The sequence below is a fragment of the Cetorhinus maximus genome, chromosome 2 (assembly GCF_964194155.1).
Source record: "Cetorhinus maximus chromosome 2, sCetMax3.hap1.1, whole genome shotgun sequence".
Taxonomy (NCBI): Eukaryota; Metazoa; Chordata; class Chondrichthyes; order Lamniformes; family Cetorhinidae; genus Cetorhinus; species Cetorhinus maximus.
The window spans coordinates 30268886-30288893 of NC_135880.1; the positions used below are offsets into that span (position 1 = coordinate 30268886).

A 20008-nucleotide genomic window follows, 5' to 3' on the forward strand; every position below is an offset into this window, starting at 1 on the left:
GCCTTACTGAAAAAGGGTCACGTAGTCAGAAGAACCAATCAATACCGACCACAGTGAAGATTATAAGGGGAACAGTTTTCCTAGTCTAGAGTGTAGATTGTAGCTTTGCTAGAGGCAAACTCCCTGACATTTCAAAAATCTATCTTCCTCTTTAAAAACTCTCAGTGATCTAGCTTCCACAACTCTCGAGGGTAGAGAATTCCAGGCATTCACTACCCTCTGAGAGAAGAAATTCCTTCGCATCTCAGTTTTAAATGAGTGTCCCCCTTATTCTGTAACTATGCCCCCTAGTTTGAGATTCCCCCACTAGTGGAAACATCTCAACATCTACCCTGTCAAGCTCCCTCAGAGTCTTGTACGTTACAATAAGATCACCCCTCATTCTTCTAAACTCTAATGAATAAAGGCCTAACCTGTTCAGCCATTCTTAATAAGTCAACCCCTTCATTCCAGGAATCAGCCTAATGAATCTCTTTTGAACTGCCTCCAATGCCAGTATATCTTTTCTTAATTACGGGGACTAAAACTGTAGACAGTACTCCAGGAGCAGCCTCACCAACAATCTGTACAGTTGTAAGACTTCCCTATTTTTAAACTCCGACCCCCTAGCAATACAGGCCAAAATTCCATTTGTCTTCTTAATTACTAGCTGCACCTGCATCCTAACCTTTTGTGTTTCATGCACAAGAACACCCAGATCCCTCTGTGCTGCACTTTTTTGAAGTCTCTCTCCATTTAAATAAAAGTCTGCCTTTTGATTCTTCCTACCAAAGTGCACGCCTCAGGTTTTATTTCCAGGCCAACAAAATATGGGAGGAGGCAAAGCGCAAAGCAATTCTCTTGAGCGTCTTTGGGAGTCAAACCTACAACCTTATTCACAGTCTCACAGCCCCAAGTGCCAAATCGTTCAGTAAGTTTGTGGATTTAGTGAAGGGCCATTTTCAGCCCAAACCATCAGTCATTATGCAAAGATTCAAATTTAATACGAGGGTGAGGGACCCGGGCGAATCGATTGCGACTTATATTGCTAAGTTGAAGCAATTGCCAGAGCATTGTAATTTTGGAGTGACCTTGAACGACATGTTACAACATTGGTTAGTTTTTGGCATGTGCAACAACGCCATTCAGCATCGATTGCTGGCAGAAGTCAATATAATTTGAAACGACCAATGGAGATAGCGTTGGCCATGGAAAGTGCTGAAAAAGATTTGCAGGAGCTACAGAGCTTGCAAAATAGCACCGTTTACCATTTAGGGCGGGAACCTGCAGCCAGGCATGGCACCAAAACTGCAGAAGCAGCCGCGAAGTGGGAATCATTCCCAATCATCCGGAAACCAATGATCCTGAAGTTGAAATGTTCCTGATGTGGGGGTAACCACACTCCTGAAATGTGTATATTTAAGGAGGCCAAGTGCTATTACTGTCACAAAAGAGGACATTTGATAACGCAAGGCAGAGCTAAGTCCAGAATGCCAAGTAACCAGCCAGCAAAGGTGTTAGAAGTACATGATGTGAAAGAGCCTGAAATAACTGATTCTGACATTCACTCTCTTTTTAATCTTAAAGCAGTCAAAGCAAACCCTATTACTGTCACACTCCACGTAAACGGGGAAGCCTCTAGTTATGGAGGTGGATACAGGGGCATCAGCCACAGTGATGGGTGGGCACACACTTCAGAGAAGGTACCCAACCCTTAAGCCTGGAGAGAACTTCTGCCCAGTTGAAGACTTACATGGGAGAAGTCATAAAACTAAAAGGCATCGCCATGGTACCTGTGAGCTATGGGCAGCAGTCAGCCCAGCTCCCAGTAATAATAGTCACTGGGGAAGGACCCAGCCTTCTGGGCAGTGAGTGGCTAAAAGGAATCAAGGTAAATTGGTCTGAGATTTTTCAAGTGTGAGCAGGAGGACAGCTAGAATTGTTAAAGACAAACAACAGCATCTTTCGCAATGAATTAGGGAAAATAAAAGGCTTGAAAGCCAAGATTTATTTGATCCAGAGGCAACTCCCCAATTTTTTTAAGGCAAGACTGGTACTATATGCCTTAAAAGAAAAAGTGGATGCTTTTTTAAATTAAAAAGGTTGGAGGAACTAGGCATCACACAGCTGGTTGAATTTTCAGAATGGGCAGCACCTATCAATCAGATAAGACTGTCCGCATTTGTGCTGATCATAAGCTAACAATTAATCAGACCGCCAAGTTGGATTAATATCCAATTCCAAGAATTGAAGACTTGTACACAAAGCTGGCAGGAGGTCAATCCTACATTAAGTTGGATTTGAGCCACACGTACCAGCAACTCGAGTTAGGTAACACATCCCATGGGTATGTCACAATAAACACACATAAAGGCTTATTCCAGTATACGCACTTACCTTTTGGTGTGTCATTGGCATGTTCAATATTTCAAAGAACGATGGAGAGTTTGCTACAGTGATTACCATGGGTTGTAGTATACCTTGATGATATCCTCATAGCTGAATCGACAGAGGCCGAGCGTTTAGCAAATTTAGAGGAGATATTAAAAAGATTTCTGGAGCCCGCTTAAAAAAGAAATGCATTTTCCAAGCCACCGAGGTTACCTATTTGGGGCACTGTGTCGACGCACAAGGATTACACCCTGTGGAAGAAAAGGTTAAGGTGACAAAGGAGGCGCCTTTCCCCATAAATATCACCGAACTCACATCATTTTTATGGATGGTAAACTACGACCGGCGATTTTTACCCAACTTATCGACTGTAATGGCCCCCTTGCACATACTGCTGAAGAAACACCATCATTGGTCCTGGAATACTCCACAGGAGGCAGCCTTCAACAGAGTAAAACAACTGCTGCATTCCTCAACCTTGTTAGTGCACTTCAACCCTTCTGAAAAATTGATATTGACCTGCAACCCCTCTCCATATGGCATTGGTGCAGTTTTGTCCCATGAAATGGTTGATGTCTCTGAGAGGCCAATAGGTTACATATCAAGAACCCTCTCGGTGGCCGGAAAAGGTTACTCACAGATCGAGAACGAAGGACTGTCAATAGTCCTCGGAGTTAAAAAATTCCACCAGCACTTTCATTGCAGGCACTTAACTATCGTCTCTGATCATAAACTGCTTTTGGGCCTTTTCAAAGAAGACAAACCTGTCGTGCCGATAGCCTCGGCAGGAATTCAGCAATGGGCATTAATCCTGTCTGCCTACGAATACGCTTTCAAGCACCGACCTGGGATACACATAGCGAACACGGAGGCCCTTAGTCACCTACCCTTGCAAGAAAGCATCTTGTGTACTCCTGTAGCCCAAGAAACCATCCTTGCATTGAATTTCTTAGACACATCACCCGTCTGCGTGAAGCAGATCAGGAACTGGACCAACCGAGATCCACGTCTGTCCAAAGTGAGGGACCAGCTACTTACAGGATGGTTAAATGAGCCAGTGTCTGAGAAAATGAAACCATTTTTTACCTGCAAATACAAATTGAGTTGTCAGGATGGCATCATCCTCTGGGGAGCAAGAGTAATCATTCCTGTACCCGGCAGGGAACTGCTCCTAACCGAATTACACAGCAATCATCCTGGCATTTCTAAAGTGAAAATGTTTGCCAGGAGTTACGTGTGGTGGCCTGGTATAGATGCAGATATCCAGAAGTTAGTCAAGCACTGTCAACAGTGCCAACTGCAGCAAAAGTTGCCAGTCGCAGCCCCACTACACCCTTGGGAATGGCCCGGCCGACCATGGGTGTGGATTCATATGGACTACGTGGGTCCATTCCTGGGCACAATGTTTTTGCTTATAATCATCGCACACTCAAAATGAAGGGAGATTTTGAGGTGAAACCACCTACGTCACATGCTGCCATCGAAAGGTTACGCCAATGCTTCACGGTTTGTCCAAAGTCATTGTATCAGATAATGGAGCCATATTTACAAGTGCTGAATTTCACGGCTTCACCAATCTAAATGGTATTAAACACATCTGAACTGCGCCTGACCACCCAGCATCAAACAGACTAGCTGAGAGACTCATCCTGACTTTCAAGTCAGGACTAAAAAAATGGTCGGGAGGAACCTTGGAAACCAGAATCTCACACTTCCTTCTTAGCTACCGCACGACTCCACATTCAACAACAGGAGTTCCACCAGCAGAACTGTTTATGAAGCATTGTCTCAGAACAAGACTGAGCCTCATGTTTCCAAATTTGCCAGGGAGGGTAGAGAAGATCCAAGCTAATCAGAAAACAAGCCACGGTTTGCATTGTAGAGCCCAGAAATTTATAGTAGATGAAGCCGTATATGTAAGAAACTTCAGTAGCGGTCCACGTTGGATCCTAGGGATTATTATCTGTTAGACCGGATCCCTTTCATACCAAGTAGACATGGAAGGCAGGATTGTTTGTAAACACGTGGATCACCTGAGGAGCAGGGAGATGCTTCCACAGTCAGTGTTGCCACCAAGGAATGTTATCGAATCCGTAAGCACCGAAGTACCTGATCGACCTGCTAAAGACATAACTGATGCCTCCATTGAGTCAAATAGTGATGAACTGCCTGTGTTATTCCAGTTCCTGTTAGTGTCAATCGTGTAGGACAGTCTCAGGCTATAGATTTACCTCACTCTACCCAGATCAGAAAACCCCCTCACCTCAACGACTTGATTTGTAATTACTGGACCTATGTATATAGGCCTATAATATGAATTCATGACAGAGCGCCAGTGTGATTATTTCTTAGATTTTTGATATTATTTTTGATTCACCTGTTTGAAGTAATTTGTGTAAATAAGGAATGTAAAAAAAGGAATTAAAGGGGGAGGGATGTGGCAATTGTTACTTTAAGGCCAGCCTTACTGAGTAAGGGTCACGTGGTCAGAACAGCCAATCAACACCAAGCATGGGGAAGCTTATAAGGTGTGGAGTTTTCCTAGTCTAGAGAGTGTATTGTGGCCTTGCTGGAGGCCTGCTGCTAATCCAGCAGCTCTGTAAATAAACTTTGCTGTTCAACTAAAGAAGCTGCTTAGTTATACATCTCTACAGACATGTCCTGCCCAGCGGAGCTGGTTTTGAGCAATTAGCCGCTCGATGCTGGGCATGTTGGCTTGAGAGAGCACCTTGCAGTTGGACTGCCTTTCTTACCACCGGGTTTGGAGAGTCTTGCGGGGGGCACCACCGGCAGTAACCGCTCCAGAGCTTTGAGGTGCCTGCTGTAGGTTGTCAAAGTCTCCAAAGCTTGCAGTGGCACATGGATCACTGCTGTCCAGTAAACCATGACCTTTACCTTGGTATACCATTGAAGTTACCATAGCAGCAGGACAAGGGAGAAAAATAAACTATGCCTTGTACATTCAATTACTGCAGGTATCTGTAGAATGGGCATTGTGGTTGACGTTGCATATACACTGTGACAAACTCCAACTCAAATAGACGACAGCAATACAACAGTGACTACAAAGAAACTAAAGGAGGACTTACATTTACTTGTTCTGACATCAGAACATCTCAAAGTGAAAAATATTTTTCCAGTGCAGTCACTGTTTGTAATGTAGGAAACATAGCAGCCAATTGTTGCACAGCAAGATCCCACAAACAGCATAATGCCTTAATGACCAGGTAATTTGTTTTTGTGAAAAATTATGGGATGAATATTAGCCAGAAGAGCCACCCACTTCTTTTTAAAAACAATATCATGGGATCTTTTGTATCCACCTGAGAAGGAGTCTCAGTTTTACATTTCATCTGAAATACAGTGCAGCGCTCTGTGTCAACCTGCGTTTCGTGCTTAAGTTTCTGGAGTGGTGCTTAAACCCACAACCTTTTGGCTCAGAGGCAAGACTGCTATCAACTCAGCCACAGCTGACATCAAAACTACAGTGTGACAACACAAAAGCAAAACACTGCAGATGCTGGAAATCTAAAACAGAAACAGAAAATGCTGGAAATACTCAGTAGGTCTGGCAGCATCAGTGGTGAGAGAAACAGAGTTAGGAATCTTGTGCTATCGTTGATGGTGAGCTTGGAGGCAGGAAGGGCACGTAGTTAGGTGGAAAGATGGTGAAAGGAAGCTCGCTGCCTTCCTGCCTCCACCAGTGTTAAGTTCTAGGCGGGAAGGCGCATGTTTGACTTTCCTGACCCGCCTCCAATTGAGGCCGTGAAATGGTCATTTAGTAACCACTTAAGGGCCTCATTCCGCCTCCACTGGTATTACTCAGTGGCAGGTGGGCCTGACACCATGCAGCGTGCACGACAGCTAAAACTGTGGGACCGGGTGGTTGCCTCTGCGTTGGGGGTTGGGGGGGATTTCTCTCGATCAAAGGCACTCAATGCCTGATTAAGGGATTCAACATCGGGAAGGAGGACACCCGCTGAGTGCCACCTCCCCCCCCCAATGCCCTTGCTGCCCCCTCCCCCTCCCTACAACCCCCACAAGCTGCGAAATCGCCCTCTCCCGTTACTTACCTGAGGACTGGGTCACTCCGCAATCCTGGGACTCTGGTGCCTGTTCTTCAGGCAGCAGCCACAGCCTCCCCAGCCTCCGATTGGCTGGCAGCTCTCGGCAGGTGAGACTTCCGCTCTCGGGGTCAATTCCAGGGGAAGGACCCCTGCTGGCCTCACCACTGCCTGATCGGCTTGTGGCTTGGTGGGCCTTCCCGAAAAGAGGCAGCGCGGGTTTCTCATCGGCTCTCCAGTCGGCAGGCAAGAGTCCGACGCCTCTACGAGATTCCACCCAACATTTCAGGTCTGTGACCTTTCAATGCTGAGTATTTATAGCATTTTCTGTTTTTAATCCATGGTGCTCATATTGTATGAAGGCAGAATGTGAATGTCAGCATTCAGAGAGACGGTTTGGAGACCAAGATACTAACCACAATGTGAGCCATGTGCAACTTTCTGCAGATCGAACAGCGTAAGATTATACTCATGGCTACAGGTGCTTCCTATGTACAAGTTATATGCAATTGCTTTGCAAGGTCAGCCCATCTAGTTAAATTTACAATCAAAATGTGGGTAATTTAGAATCAACTTTATTCCTACATTATACAAAAAATACAATTTTAAAGAAGGTGCAGGAATGGGAACACCTAGGGGTTTAAGTATACAAACCTTTGAAAGTTCACAGGACAAGAAGTAAAGGCTGTTAAAACCATACAAAATCTTTGGTTTTATAAATTGAGACATATGGAGTATAAAAGCAAAGAAGTAATAGCAAAATCTTTATAAATCACTGGTTGAGCCTCAGACAGAGTGTTGTGTCCAATCCTGGGTGGGCACCACACTTTAGGAAAATATGTCAGTGGCTTAGAGGGGGTGCAGACGAGATTTACCAGAATGGTACCAGGGCGAAGGACTTCAGTTAAGTTGATAGACTAGAGAAACTGGGATTGTTCCCCTTGGAGCAAAGACTTTAAAGGGGAGAGTTAACAGAGGTGTACAAAATTAGATGGGGTTTTGATAGAATAAATAGACAGAAACTATTTTCACTGGTAGGAGGGTTTGTAACCACAGAACACAAATTGAGGTAATTGGCAATAAAACAAAAGCGAGGATGAGGACAATAATTGTATGCAGCAGTTTATGATTATAAGGAATTTGCTGCCTGAAATGGTGGTAGAAGCAGATTCAATTATGACTTTCAAAATGGAATTGGATAAATACTTAAATGGGGGGGGAAAAATTGCTGGGTTATCCAAGAGCAGAGGTGTGGAATTAATTGGATAGCCCTTTCAAGGAGCTAATAGAGGCACGATGGGCCCAATGGCCTTTGCCTTTGCTGTATGTGTAAAGGGATATAAGGCAGGGGTAGCACTTCTCACAGGTGGGGGCTTGCCACACTCTTTGGAATGGTTCAACCTGTATTGATCCCCACCTTCACCCAGCTCTCACCTGTGGCTCCAAGTAGCAGAAAGCATGTGACGGTGGCTAAACCTGATAATCCATTTCAACGGGCGGGCCAAACCAGGTGACGGGAACCATTGGGTCTCCTACTCTGAGAGGCTTAGAGATTGGGCTACTCTGGTTTGCGAAGACTGATTCCAGCAGACTGGGCGACAAGACTAATCTAAAGTCCAACGGTCTTTAAGGTGGGTCAGCACCGTGTTATGGAACATGTAGAGTTCAACAAGAAATGGAAGATATCCTGGTCACCCACTGCATCCTGATCTATCTCCAACCGTTCAGGTTTATCTTGCCACTGGACCAAGGTAGAGCAAGATAAGAGAGCGAGGTTGACAATGCACAACCATCCCACACGAGCAAGTCATGTTCACCATCTTTCTATCATCTGTCATCCATTATCTATCTTCACAAGTCCTATGATGATTGGAGGAGATGTAGCAGCAGGTGTGGATTCACTGGACGAGTGTAACCCCAACAACACTCAAGAAGCTCGACACCATCCAGGAGAAAGCAGCCCTCTTGATTGGCACCAAATCCACCACCTAATCATTGTCTGTTTCGCTTCCCTGGCCAGCAAACCACAGCTGGCAGGGATTCCAGCTATCCAATCATAAGTCAATCTCACAGAGGGTGAAGTTGACACCGATCACCATTGGTGCATGAAAGGTGCACATGTCACAGCCGACAAACCTGAGAGAAGAAAGCTGCTCTTGTCGGTTGAGAAATCGTCTAGGTACAATGTCCAGATCGCCACCCTCAGTGAGACTCATCTACTTGAGGAAGATCAACTCAAGGAAATCGGTGCAGGTTACACATTCTTTTGGGGCGGCTGGGGAAAAGAAGAACGGCCTGAAGCTGGTGTAGGCTTCGCTGTCATGAAACATCCTGTCAGTAAGTTGACTTGTCTTCCCAAGGGTGTTAATGATCCTCTGATAGCACTTAAACTCCCCCGCACAGCAACAGGCAAGCAACTCTCATCAGTGTGTACATCCCTATCATGGCCAATCCTGATAAAGACAAGGATAAATCTTGTGATGACAGCCACTCATTGATTGCTGCTGTGCCAAAGTCCATGAAACTTTAAAGGCCACGCTCACAGTGTGACACGAGGCATAGTCATCAGCAAACAGCAATTCCCATTACATCATCTCTGATACCGTAGTTGAGGATTTCAACCGTCTTAGGTTGAAGAGATTGCCATCTGTTCTGAATTGGCTGTATATTCAAGTTGCTCTGATTCATAACTTTGCATTCAGGAAGGGACTGATGTTAGGTATTCCGGAAGATTCCAAGGGATCAACAATGTCACCGTTGATGTGGGAATATAGACATGTGAGCCTTCCACATGTTAGTATGCACTGCATTACATGATGTGAGACAATTGGAATGAATGATGTAAGTTACAGTGCTTCTAAAGTGAGGAAGGAAAAACAACAATGGTTTTTCCAGGGACAGATGCAGAAGAAAATGGAATCTGAAGGGGGGAGGGGTATAAGGGATGTAGGTGGTTAAGGACAGAACAAATAATTGGAGTTACTATTGTCTATGATCGAGACTAATGGATTAGCAAGGCCATAGAGGATGGCAAGATCAAGGCAGGACCATAAATGAAGGTAGGAGAGGTTATGTGGAGGGATAGGTTTAAGCGCCACAGGATGGCAGTAACTGAGATGGAGACTGAAATCCCCAAGGATGGAGAGTGGCGATAATTTCTGGAAAAGTCCAAGGGGTGGGCAGTGCTGGGTCAGTGAAACGCCAAAAGCAGGTTATTGAGGTCAGATTCTAGCAGGCACACTGGGTGAGAAGGATGGAGCAGTTAGAGCTGCAGCTCATGAGGGGGTAATGATGAGTGCCTTGATTATCCTTTTAGAGAATATCAAGAGAGGAACAGAAGTTATCTGTGGGCTTATTGAAGGCCAATGCAAACCTTGGACAGAGACAGGAAAGTAGAAACATAAATGAGCACAGATGCTTTGGGGTAGGGATTGGGGCAAGCAAACCATCCAAGAGGAGAAAAATGTTATCCCCGGATAACAGAAAGGGAAGAGATAGGAAAGAAAGACCTGCGAGTGGGCAAGAGAACAAGAAACAAGAGATGGACCCAGACTTGAGGGTAAGAGTGACAGCCAAAAGGCACCTGCGAATGGACAAAGGGACATTTGGTTACAAAGACAAGGTACAGATTTGGATGTGGACAGCCTGGCCATAAACAGAGAGCAAGCCTGAGGTCCCTTGTGGATGTAGCTGATTTGTAGACAGAGCCAAGTTGGGCTGGAATGTCCACAAACCATTGTGCATGTTTGGAGAGAATTGTGGAAAGGGGCAAAGTGCCCTAAGACATCCCATATGGCACAGATTGAACATTAGATTAGAGAATACCTATTGGCTTCTCAGTATTTCAGTCCTGTGTTTCACCTCCCTATTATTCAGCAGAAAACTCACTTACCTTTATTGACCTTATGAAGTCTTCCAACACCACAAATGAGTCCTTGGAGTTATGTAGGTGCCACCCACAGCATCCTTCTCGCATATGGTCTGTTACTGACTTTGGTTTCTTCCCAGATATTCCAACAACAGCATTCCATCTTTCCGTTCTTTCTGACAGCAGACTCCAACATCAGCCTCAGAAAAGAAAATCACACTTTCTTTTTTTTCCTCATCCTGTAGCTGCCATCGCAAGTCCCTTCATTACAACCCGTCTATTCCCTTCACTATGCAATCCTCTAAATGAGAAAGATGCACTCCATTCCCAAAGCTTCCACATCTCCTGTGCCCCAACACCCGACCACATCAGGCCTAATGCTGACAGGAATCACACCCTTGTTCCCACTGCCAGCTTTATACAAAGTAATTGATACTGGGGTTCCTGTCATGAATGAAGAAGGGTCTTTGACTTGAAGCATTAACTCTGTTTCTAACACCACAGATGCTGCCAGACCTGCTGAGCATCCCCAGCATTTTCTGTAACACCATATCCTGGAACGCCTCTGCATCTGCATCGGCAGGGGTGCGGGGTGGATGGGGGTGGTGGGAGGGGGGGGGGATGAATTTCAGGGCTGGAGTTGGGTGAGGGGAAAGGAAGACACATAGTCATCCAAGTAACACCAGGGAAGCAGGATCTTGTTCCCAAGCAGTCAAAATGAGTGTGTTATTAAACACATCTGTTCCAGGGCTATGTACAATGGCTCAATCGATACACCTATCCCAAACACTGAGCCTGAATAGATTGCGTTTTGGACCAGATATGGGGTCAATGGTTTTTAGACAAGTATTTCAGAGAACTATTGCGCTGAAGCTTGGGGAAGAGAAATTGTCAAAGTCATCTATCCAGTCTTCTATCAGCTGCTGAAGAGAAGTATTGATGGAGCCTATGAATGTATCCATCACCCAAGCTGTGCTGTACCCTTGATTGGCACAGTAAAGCTGGAAGATCTGATTAAACACCAGAAAAGCAAACAACAAACCTGCTCATAAGGTTATCCCCAGGTACATGCACCAGTAGGAGTCAGACCTCACCACACTATAAGCTTTACCACAAAGTTTATTTACATTCAAATGTGCAGTGCTATTCAGGTGTGCTTACGGGCGATTGAATTTGCCCAATGATTTAAGACATCGGATCTTCAAAAAAAACAGCAAAGAAGCATTATGCCAACATGCAAGGCAGTGTGATTAGACAGGTTTCTACAAACCAGACTGGATCAAATGACATTGAGTATAAACAAACGGAACCATTGCAATGATTTATAGCTCGGGTTTATTAACTGTGAAATAAGATTCTGTGCAGTAACCCACCAGAGTTAGAAACAAATGGGGGTCGAATTTCCTCAGGGCTTCTCTGCCATTGTCACCTTAGCAGAGGGGACTGACTGAAATCCTGTTGACCACCAAAAGTTACACTGGTGGTGTGGGAGAACCTGCCCCCCCCGCCCTGCCCCCACCCCAGGAAATTGCTGGCATAAGAAACATGCAAGTCAGAATTTCCTGTAGAAGCAGCCACCCAATTTGTGAGGAAAGGTTGATGGCTGTGAATGGGTTGGCAAGTTTGGTGGCCCATTTCATTTTGACTTAAAATGTGATGTTATTTGTGAGCATTGTTTCACGATTGGATTTCAATCTTTCTCCAGCATACTCACTCTTTATACATTCCCTACAGATACCTGAAGGTACAGCCCCCTTAAAATATGAACATATTTCTAACCTGAACAATGAGGCCACAAGTGGTTGTTTTGATACTTGGAGCATTAGTGTTGGATTTGGGCCAGATAATGCTGAGCATGGGGATATTTTCACTCTTTGCACTTAATCTGTGTGCTGTGAAGTGGTTGCCAGAAATAATTTCCCTTTACATTTATTTTATATTTCAATCAAAGGGCAAGGGTATGTAGAGGAGGTAATTAAAATGCAAATTCCTTCATTCCTTAGCACATTAAACATATTTTAGCTGAAGGCTGGGATTTTCTGTGCCCGCCGGTGTCGGGCATGTTCGGTGGCATGAGCAGACAATATGGCGCGATCGATTTCATGGCGTTGTGAAGCCAGTTTGCAATCGTCCGCTCAGCCCACCGATGGCGGGCCGCGTCTCCCACCATCAGGTGTCGGGAACCTCATTATAATACATCAGCATATCATTTTAAGGCCAGCCCACTGGACTCATCCCCCACTGTTGGATCGTCCGCCCACGTCGGCGGGAAAACACGCCAACGTGATTCACAACAGCACATAAGCAACATGCACCTGGTGGGCTGCACTTTGCTTGGGACTTCAAGGTTTGTTTGCCCACCTTGCTTCGGTCAGCACTCACAGTCATTAGCGCCAGGCTTCACAGGCAGCACCACATCACTTTTAGGAGGGCTCATTGGTAGGTCTCTAGCTCCAGATCAGCCATATGTGGGTGGCTTTTCAATAGCTACAGGGCTAGGGCTTGCTTGGGTAGGGGGTACATTAGACCCTGGGTCTAAGTAGGGGTTTCCTGAGTAAATTCACTGATGATTTTTGCCAGCCTGAAACATTTTGTGGTATGTCGCAAGGTGTGATGGAATTGGATTCATCCGTGCTACGTGTGTGATTGTGGCCCATAATCTGGGAAGCCATCAGGTGTCCACTCCACTATGAATCACTGGGAATTGTGAACCTAATTTTGGGATGCTTTATTATGTTTAAAGATGCCAGATCAATGTACATTATTGTTGGTTGTCCACCAGCATTCCTTGCTCCTGCTCAGAGTGCACCCAAATCCCACAACTAAACTAAAAACTATGGGGAGGATCTTTGGGCTGGCTCGGCGGGGGCGGTTGGGAAGCCTACCGCCACCCACGATCAGGGCCGGACCGCGATTTTACACTGGTGGGCCAATGAAGGCCAGTCCAGCATGAGTCGCGCGCGGCAGTGCTCAGCGCTGCCTGTGTAGGGGGTGAGGAGGGAGGGGAGAGCGCAAGTTCATGCATTGGGTGCTGGTGCATGCTGGAATAGTTCCCTGAGGCACAGAGCTGCCTCAGGGAGATGAAGAATTTAAAACATTACAATTAAAGATTTTTAAAATGTTATAAAACATGTCCCCTGACTCTGTCACATGAGCAGGGACATGTTATTAATGAAATGTTTTAATTTTTATTTAATTTTTAATAGCCGTTGGAAACCTCATCCTGCCCGTATATAAGGTTTCCTAAACAATGCAACCATACGGTTGGATGGGCTGCGAAAAATTTATTTCAATTACCTTTTTAATGGCCTTAATAAGCCTTTTAATTGTTGGCCTTCGCCTTAAGACTGAAATATCGCACGAGTGTGCAATGACATTGGGACGCTCACCCAACATCATTATCATGCGTCATTTTACGCTCGGTCGGGTCGGGCATGTGCCTGTCTGACGAGCTAAAAGTTCTGACCTATGCAATTGAAGATCTGTCGAAAAGCCAATGTGCAAAATAAACCAGTGTTTATGATGTGCACCAGGGTGTGCTTGACACCCAATTAACTCCCACTGTGAAAGTCAGGCAGGGTGAATAATGAGATAGGTTGCTGCATGTTTCTTACTACTGCCTAAAGTTTAAGATCAGCCTTTGTATGTTAAAGATTAGTTATGTTCTGGCCTGCACACAAGGAACGTCTTAAAGCTGGACCTCTCCAAATTATTAAACACCAATCGAACTTAAAGTCGTGAAGAATGAATTCCGTCGTCTCCACTTAATAGATTTGATAGAAAGGGATAAGGAAGGTCAAAGCAGTAATGCAAAAGCATTTGGATAGCAATAGAGTTGCACATGCCATAAAGCAAACTTTAATAGATTTCACTGTCAGAACATGGGCATTGCTGGAAAAGTTGGCATTCATTGCCCATCCCTGGTGGAGAAACTGGTAGCGGGTCTCCTTCTAGAACCAGCACAGTCCATCTGTCCATACTACTGGAATTAAATTAATGGCAATAGTGACATCAACGTTGAATGAAAGACCATCGACCTGAAAATACAGGCCTGAATTTTAGCCTGGAACTGCAGCCCATGCAGGGGGGCAAGGTGTGGGGGGTGGGGAAGGAGGGTGGGTGGGGGGGAGGGAGGTGGGGGGAGTGGTTGAAAACCCAGAAAAAGAAGTTTCCCTTTAAATGTACTTCTGTCAGTTTCTTGACAACTGGCAGCCTGTCAGGCAACAATGCCTGCACCACGTGCCTGCAGCCAAGGGGAGCAAGTAGGATTAGTGCTGGGGTTCTGCGTTTGCTGGGGGTGTGGTCCTGATCACAGAACTAGAGTCTCAATCACAAAGCAGGTGGCTCGATCATGGGTAGAAGGGACCAGATGACGATGGGGGTGTGGGAGGGGGTTGTGGGTGAGGAGCAGATGGTGGTCGAAGATGTCCAGTGATGGTTGCGGGAAAAGATGGTGATCAGAGGCCTGATAGTAGTCAGGAGGGGTCTGATGGTGGGGGTGAAGCTGATGGTGGCCATTAGTGTGTCTGCCGGTGCTCAGTGGAACAGACAGATCAGGGTGAGGGGTTTGCTGGGTAGCTTGTTGGGCCTGAATTAAACATTCCTGCTCCTGCTGGACCACAAGCTGTGCTGCAAAGACACTAACCTCATGGATTAAGCCATTCTCACCTCCCTTCTTATGCTTAGGAAACCTGGGCAACATGAGTTAAAATAGAATGGCTGTAAAAATTATGGCAGGCATTCTCATTGTGATATTTAAATCACCAACCAACCTTCTGCAAGTGGATTGGTCATCTCACCCTTGACCCCCTGCCCCTGTTAAGGTGGGCGGGTTCGAGAGCGGTTGTCTCCCTGTTTTGGATTTTTTTAATTTTAACCTCTGACATGACCCCAAGCCACCTGCTTTCAGGAGTTAATGTTCAGCTTGTTTATTCTGGGGTTTAATTTAATTTAAAGGGGTAAGTCATGGCAGGAGAGCTCAAAGCCATGTTGTGCTCCTCCTGCTCTATGTGGAAGCTGGGAACATTTCCAGTGCCAAGGGTCAGCATATGTGCAGGAAGTGTCTCCAGCTGCAGCTCCTGGAAGCCCGGGTTTCGGAGCTGGAGCGGCGGCTGGGGACACTGTGGATCATCCATGAGGCGGAGAGTATAGTGGATAGCACATACAGAGAGGTGGTCACACTTCAGGCTAAGAGTCCACAGGCAGGAAGGGAATGGGTGACCACCAGGCAGAGCAAGAGGACTAGGCAGGCAGTGCAGGAATCTCCTGTGGCTATTCCCCTGCAAAATAGATATACCGCTTTGGATACTGTTGGGGGGAATGGCCTCTCAGGGGAAAGCAGCAACAGCCAAATTCATTGCACCATGGTTGGCTCTGCTGCATAGGGGAGGAGTAAAAAGTGTGAGAATGCAATAGTTATAGGGGATTCAATTGTAAGGGGAATAGATAGGCGTTTCTGTGGCCGCAAATGAGACTCCAGGATGGTATGTTGCCTCCCTGGTGCTAGGATCGAGGATGTCTCAGAGCGGCTAGAGGACATTCTGAAGGGGGAGGGTGAACAGCCAGTGGTCGTGGTACATATTGGTACAAACGACATAGATAAAAAAAGGGATGAGGTCCCAAAAGCAGAATATAGGGGGTTAGGAAGTAAGTTGAAAAGTAGGACCTCAAAAGGTAGTGATCTCAGGATTACTACCAGTGTCACGTGCTAGTCAGAGTAGAAATAGCAGGATATATCGGATGAATACGTGGCGGAAGAGATGGTGTGAGGGGTAGGGCTTCAGATTCCTGGGACATTGGGACTGGTTCTGGGGGAGATGGGACCAGTGCAAACTGGACGGGTTACACCTGGGCAGGACCGGGACTGATGTCCTAGGGGGAATATTTGCTAGAGTGGTTGGGGAGGGTTTAAACTAAAATAGCAGGGGGATGGGAACCTGTGCAAGGAGTCAGAGGAGGGGGAATCAAGGACAAGAACAAAAGACAGAAAAGGGAATAAGAAAAGTGATAGGCAGAGAAATCAAGGACAGGAATCAAACAGGGCCTCAGTGAAAAATAGTGGGAATGCGACAAGTAATGTTAAAAAGACAAGCCTTAAGGCTTTGTGCCTTAACCTGAGGAGCATTCGCAATAAAGTGGATGAATTAACCGCGTAAATAGATGTAAACAGGTAAGATATAGTCGGGATTACGGAGACATGGCTACAGGGTGACCAGGGATGGGAACTGAACAACCAGGGGTATTCAGTACTTAGGAAGGACAGGCAAAAAGGAAAAGGTGGTGGAGTTGCATTGCTGGTTAAAGATGAAATTAACGCAATAGTGAGGAAAGGTATTAGCTCTGACAATGTGGAATCTGTATGGGTAGAGCTGAGAAACACTAAGGGGCAAAAAACGTTAGTGGGGGTTGTATATAGCCACATAAACTGTAGCAGTGATGTTGGGAATGGCATTAAACAGGAAATTAGAAATGCATGCAATAAAGGAGCATCTGTAATTGTGGGTGACTTTAATCTGCATATAGATTGGGCAAATCAAATTAGTAACAATACCGTAGAGGAGGAATTCCTGGAGTGTACACGGGATGATTTTCTGGACCAATACATTAAGGAACCAACTAGAGAACAGGCCATCCTAGACTGGGTATTGTGTAATAAGAAAGGAATAATTGGCAATCTAGTTGTGCGAGGCCCCTTAGGAATGAGCAACCATAATATGATAGAATTCTTCATCATGATGGGGAGTGAGGTAGTTGACTCTGAGATTAGGGTCCTGAATCTTAATAAAGGAAACTACGATGGTATGAGGCGTGAGTTGGCTATGATGGATTGGAAAACGTTACTTAAAGGGATGATGGTGGATAGGTAATGGCAAACGTTCAAAGAGCGCATGGGTGAACTGCAACAATTGTTTATTCCTGTCTGGCGCAAAAGTAAAATAGGAAAGGTGGCCAAACCATGGCTTACTAGGGAAATTAGAGATAGTATTAGATCCAAGGAAGAGGCATACAAATTTGCCAGAAAAAACAACAGACCTGAGGATTGTGAGCACTTTAGAATTCAGCAAAGGAGGACCACGGGATTGATTAAGATGGGAAAAATAGAGTACAAGAGTAAGCTTGCGGGGAACATAAAAACTGACTGTAAAAGTTGCTACAGATATGTGAAGAGAAAAAGATTGGTGAAGACAAATGTAGGTCCCTTACAGTCAGAAACAGGGGAAATTATAATGAGGACCAAAGAAATGGCTGACCAACTAAATACATACTTTGGTTCTGTCTTCACAAAGGAGGATGCAAATAACATACCAGAAATGTTGGGAAACACAGGGTTTAGTGAAAAGGAGGAACTGAAAGAAATCAGTATTAGTAGGGAAATGGTGCTGGAGAAATTGACGTCATTGAAGGCCGATAAATCCCCAGGGCCTGATAATCCACATCCCAAAGTACTTAAGGAAATGTTCCTAGAAATAGTGGATGCATTGGTGGTCATCTTCCGAGATCCTATAGACTCTGGAACAGTTCCTACAGATTGGAGGGTAGCTAATGTAAACCCACTATTTAAAAAGGGAGGTAGAGAGAAAGCAGGGAATTATAGACCAGTCAGCCTGACGTCGGTAGTGGGGAAAATTCTAGAGTCCATTATAAAAGATTTAATAGCTGAGCATTTGGAAAACAGTGACAGAATCAGACAGAGTCGGCATGGATTTACAAAAGGGAAATCATGTTTGACAAATTTACTGGAATTTTTTGAGAATGCAACTAGTAGAGTTGATGAGCGGGAGCCAGTGGATGTGGTTTATTTGGACTTTCAGAAGGCTTTCGACAAAGTCCCACATAAGAGATTAGCATGTAAAATTAAAGCACATGGGATTGGGAGTAGTGTATTGAGATGGAAAGAAAATTGGTTGGCAGACAGGAAACAAAGATTAGGAATAAACGGGTCTTTTTCCGAATGGCAGGCAGTGACTAGTGGGGTACCGCAGGGATTGATGCTGGGACCCCAGCTACTCACAATATAGATTAATGATTTAGATGCAGGAGCTAAATGTAATATCTCCAAATTTGCAGATGACGCAAAGCTGGGTGGGAGGGTGAGCTGTGAGGAGGGTGCAGAGACACTATTTGGACAAGCTGAGTGAGTGGGCAAATGCATGGCAGATGCAGTATAATGTGGATAAATGTGAGGTTATCCACTTTGGTAACAAAAACAGGAAGGCAGATTATTATCTGAATGGCTATAAATTGAGAGAGGGGAATGTGTAATGAGACCTGGGTGTCCTCGTACACCAGTCGCTGAAGGTAAGCATGCAGGTGCAGCAGGCGGTTAAGAAGGCAAATGGTATGTTGGCCTTCCTAGCCAGATGACTCGAGTTCAGGAGCAGGGATGTCTTGCTGCAATTATACAGGGCCTTGGTGAGACCACACTTGGAATATTGTGTGCAGTTTTGGTCTCCTTATCTGAGAAAGGATGTTCTTGCTATAGAGGGAGTGTTAGTGAAGGTTTAGCAGGCTGATTCCTGGAATAGCGGGACTGACATATGAGGAGAGATTGAGTCGGTTAGGATTATATTTGCTGGAGTTCAGAAGAATGAGGGGGGATCTCATAGAAACTTATAAAATTCTAACAGGACTAGACAGGATAGATGCAGGAAGGATGTTCCCAATGATGGGGAAGTCCAGAACCAGGGGTCACAGTCTGAGGATACAGGGTAGATCATTTAGGACTGAGGGAGGAGAAATTTCTTCACCCAGAGAGTGGTGAGCCTGTGGAATTCGCTACCACAGAAAGTAGTTGAGGCCAAAACATTGTATACTTTCAAGAAGGAGTTAGATATAGGTCTTGGGGCGAAAGGGATCATAGGGTATGGGGAGAAAGTGGGAGCAGGCTATTGAGTTGGATGATCAGCCATGATCATAATGAATGGCGGAGCAGGCTGAAGGGCCGAATGACCTACTCCTGCTCCTATTTTCCATGTTTCTATGTTTCTGTCTTTCGACAGGTGCTACCTAAACTGCTGAATATTTCCAGCATTTTCTGTTCTTATTACCAATTTCAATTGTTTGCTGGAGATCCGTACATTTACCTTCGATGGGACTTTTGTCATCAAACCCTCCATACTTTCTACATGAATTACCTTATGGTCCAGATGAAGGTAAAATGTGTTTGCTAGTTTAAAATTATACCCACCAGCCCTTCTGTTTATTTCAAGCCAGAGCTGGCCTTTCTGCATGTTCTGCTTCTGTGAGTGCAGTTCCTGTTCTCGCAGTTCCTCAGTTCAGCCTGCTCTAGCATGTTATTACTCACTCTCAGGAAACTGCCCACCTGTTCCATTGAGCTTTAGAGAAAAGATTACTCGCTTCTGAAGGTCTTAATCCTTGCACAATGTAAAATGGCAAATCTCCAGCCCCCATTCTCAGAAAAGGCATATCATGGGGCTTAAAATGTCACAAGTGGTTGCATCATTGTTTATTAGCCTTGCAATCCTCTGATCCCAAGTGAAATCCACATTTGAAATCACTAAATCTGACCTCTTACATCTAGATATATGCAGCTTTACCTGATATTCTCAACTATGATCTCAGGTCACACTTAAAGTACTGTGTACACTTTTGGTCACCTTAACTGAGGTGGGACAGAAAAGGTTCACTCGGCCGATTTCTGGGATGAGCGGTTTGTGTTACGAGGAAAGATTCAGCAAATTGGGCC

At 45.2% G+C, this 20008-nt stretch overlaps 1 long non-coding RNA gene across 1 annotated transcript in view; it reads left to right on the forward strand.

Annotated features, from left to right (window-relative positions):
* Window positions 1–6588: 6588 nt before the first annotated feature.
* Window positions 6589–20008, forward strand: part of LOC144690204 (uncharacterized) — a 46221-nt gene continuing 32801 nt past the window's right edge. The window contains exon 1 of the long non-coding RNA XR_013578810.1: window positions 6589–6723. This is a non-coding gene — a long non-coding RNA (uncharacterized LOC144690204). The remainder of the gene's footprint in view (window positions 6724–20008) is intronic.